At 49.8% G+C, this 3,619-nt stretch overlaps 1 long non-coding RNA gene across 1 annotated transcript; it reads right to left on the bottom strand.

Moving 5' to 3' along the window:
* Positions 1 to 268: 268 nt before the first annotated feature.
* On the bottom strand, positions 269 to 3,619 carry LOC120412186. Its single transcript, XR_005604777.1, has 2 exons — positions 3,537 to 3,619; positions 269 to 2,140 (listed from the first exon to the last, which is right to left on the bottom strand). It is a non-coding gene; the product is annotated as an uncharacterized LOC120412186 (long non-coding RNA).

The following is a 3,619-nucleotide window of genomic DNA, read 5'->3' as shown; positions in this document are numbered from 1 at the left end:
CTTGAAATAACTTTGAAAGAGAAGCAATCACCTTTTGCTGCTTCTTTCTTTCTTTCAGATGCTGGGATTGCCTCTGGGCACATGTGCTGAGCTCTCCCTGCAGGGAACTGTCAGGCCTTAACAGCTGTGAGGTTGTGTTCTTCTCAGTGGGGAACTGGAGATAATAATTAATTAATTAATTGATTGCAGTAATGTTTTCTGAACCTTTCCCCTTTCCTGGTAGATCTTCTCTCTCTGCCTCTGAATTTACAGCTGTTCCCTGGTGTCATTGGCCCTGCCTGAATTCCTTGCAGCTCCTCACTGGGAAAACCTGGGATAACTTCAAGGGGACAGAGGAGACATTTTTAGCTGAAAACCTGGGGTGACTGAGAGGGGACACAAGAATTGTTTGTGTAGGAAAATGGGAGGGGATGTCGAGCGGAGCAAGGTGGCATTTTTGAGGGAAAAGCTGAGGTGATGTTTAGGGGAGAGAATGCACATTTTTGGGGCAGAAAAGAGTTAATATTGTACAGGAAGGAAAAACTGGGGGGTAAAACCTGATGTAATCTGTAGGGGACAGAATGAATATTTTGGAGTAAAAATGAGGTACTCAGTAGTAGACAAAGAAGGAAAATTTTGGGAGGCCAAACTTGACAAAGTCTCAAGAGCAGAGAATGAACACTTGGAGGGAAAAAGGAGGTGATGAGTACTGAGCATGTGGGGAAAATTTGGGGGCTAAATCTGAACTAATCTCTAGGGGAGAGCATGAACACACTGAGGTAATATGAGGGAATCAGTTGTGGGCAGATAGGGAAACTTGTGTAAAAATAATATTAAATAAGCTGTAGAAAGAACATTTTGAGGTAAAAATGAGGTAAGCAGTAGTAGACAGATGGAAAACTTTGGGGGTAAATCTTGATAGAAGCTACATGGTAGAAAGGAAATAAATATTGAAGGAAGAATGAGGGAATCAGTAGTGGACAGGTAGGGGAATTTTGGGGGGTCAAACTTGAAATAATCTAAAGGTTGAGAATGAATCTTTTTTGGTAAAAATGAGGTAATAAATTGGGGACAGTTAAGGAAAATTTTGGGGGTTAAACTTGAGGTAATCTCTAGGGAGAGTGTGACCACTGACATAAACTGAGGCAATCACTGGGGCTAGGCAAGGAAATTTGGGGTGTAAAACTTGGGAAGATCTGTAGGGCAAAGAATGAACATATTGAGGAAGCAATGAGGTGATCAGTAGTCAAGATGAGGTAGAATGTGGGGGGCAAACCCTGAGGTAATTATGTAGGAACCATAAGTGGTTTTGAGAAAAAATCTGACCTAATTTGTAGGGGACAGAATGAACATTTTGGGGGTAAGACAGACATAACCTGCGTGGTTTTGGTTTTAAAATCTTGTCAGTGTACAGGGGACAAAACAGACATTTTGGCAATAAAATCCGAGTTCATCTGTAGAAGAAAGAACTCATGTTTTGAGGTAAAAAGGAGGTGATCAGAACTGGGCAGGTAGGGAAAACTGAGGGGGTAAAATGTGAGGTCATCTCTAGGAGAGAGAGGAGCATCCTGAGGTAAACTGAGGGAATTGCTGTGGACAGGTGGGTAAATCTGGCGGGTAAAACTTGAGGGAATCTCCATGGTAGAAAATGAGTATTTGGAGGTAAAAATAAAGTACTCAGTGGTGGAGACGTACGGAAAATTTTGGGGGTAAAATCTGAGGTGATCTGTAGCAGAGAGAATGCACTTGATGGGGTAAACTGAGGTAATCGCTTATGGACAGGTAGGGAAGTTCGGAGGGGTAAAAATTGAAAGCATCTGTAGGGCAAAGAATGAAAAGATTGAGGTGGAAATGAGCAAAGAGGTAGTGGACAGGTGGGGAAAGTTTTGGGGGCAAATCTTGTGGTAATCTCCAGAGCAGAGAAAGAATGCTTCCTTGTAAAAAATGAGGAACTCAGAAGGAGACAGATGGGGACATTTTGGGGGTAAAATCTCAGGTCATCTCAAGGTGAGGGAAGGACTATTTGGAGGTCAACTCAGCACTCACTGTGTCCTCCTTCTTTGGCAGCAGCTGGCAGGGAAGGGAGAAGAGGCCTCGGGCTGGAGAGGGGCAGGAGAAAGGCACTGTGGGCAAAGGCACCTCCCTGGCATCCCCAGGGCACCTGTGGGGAACACAGTGGACACTTTGGGAGCAAAGGGAGGTGATTGCATTGTCCCTTTGGGGGATGCTGGCATTTAGATCATTCCATCCGTTTGCCTGCTGACATTGCCCAGCCCAGGGGCTTTGGCTGCCAGGGCAGCACAAAGATTGTTCCCTGGGTGGTGCGCAGATGAATTCTACCCCAAGCCCTGAATTCCCTGCTGCATTGCCACTGGAATAGCCTGCCAGCGCCTCCTGGAGCATGGATATTCCCATGCAGAGCTGCCTATTTAACACCAGGTGTGTCAGGAACCAGCAGAGCTTCCAGGGAAGCTCAGCAGGGTCAGGGCAAGGACAGCTTCATGTTCCATAGAATTTGCTGTTTGTAACCCTCATCCCCCAGCCCCCCCCAATGTCCCTGGGGGCACCTGACAGAGTTCCCTGGAATTCAGCTGCCTGCACCCCCCGAGCCCGGGCTCCAGGTGATATTTGAAAGCAGGAGAAGGCGCTGGCCGGACGCGCTCCCAGCCCCTGCTGAGGCAGCCCCTGTGCCCACGGGAGGACTTGTCTCCCTGCAGGAGCTGATTTCATTCCAGAGCCTCAGGAGTGGCCTCTGCAAGTTCTTTTCCCTCAGGAAAGGGATGCACATCCCTGCCTTCAGGGCACCAGCAGTGGGAGCCACCTGGGAAAGCTTTCCATCAGTTGTGCAGTTCCAGCTGGCTCCCCAAAAACTCCCAACTCAATCCAAACAGATTTCTCTGACTCTGACCTTTCATTTGAAGGCATCTCTGAGGGCATTGCTTGGCATTTCATTGCTGTGGGGGAAGCTTGCCTTGGCTTTAACGCTGCTGAGGGATGATGGCCTCAGGCTGGAAGGGAAGGCATTTTGGGTGGCTGGGACATAGCTGGCAGGAGTGTGGGAGGTCAGCACCGGGAATTGCTGTCTGAGCCCCTCTGCAAACAGCCCGTGCTGACATTCCCCAGTGCCAGCTGTTCCTTGGGGCATTTTTGGGGTGTCAGTGGGGTCTGTCGGGGCTGAAGCATCTGCGGGTGCCTGTTCAGAGCAGCCCCTGGCCCAGGGGCCGCGGGCAGCCCTTTTTCCATGTCCATCCCAGCGCTGCCCGGGCAGCCCAGTGCCCGTTCCCGGGATGTGTGTTTGGCACGCTGTGTGCCACGGGCAGGACACTGCAGGCACAGCTCCTCTCTGCAAATCCAAAGCACAAGAGCTGCTGCTTCCCTTCCTGGGCCTCCCAGCCTTCTCCTTCCCCCTGTTCCCTGCCAGCTGGGACACACAGAAGGAGCACCAAGGAACACTCCTGGCAGTGAGCAGGGAGTCACTGAGAGCTCTGTGCAGCTCTGGGCCACAAAAGCTGCCCCAGCCTCAGCAACCACTGGGATTTTGGGCTGTGAACACTCACCTGTGGGAAAGGCCCCTCTGCAGGCAGGAGCAGCCCTGACACTCTTCAGAAGAGCTTTGGCCATGGACCAAGTGAACCCTCAG

This window comes from Corvus cornix, unplaced genomic scaffold (assembly GCF_000738735.6).
Source record: "Corvus cornix cornix isolate S_Up_H32 unplaced genomic scaffold, ASM73873v5 scaffold18, whole genome shotgun sequence".
Classification (NCBI taxonomy): domain Eukaryota; kingdom Metazoa; phylum Chordata; class Aves; order Passeriformes; family Corvidae; genus Corvus; species Corvus cornix.
The sequence above is the reverse complement of the archived record's forward strand: the minus strand, read 5'-3'. Positions and strand labels throughout refer to the sequence as shown.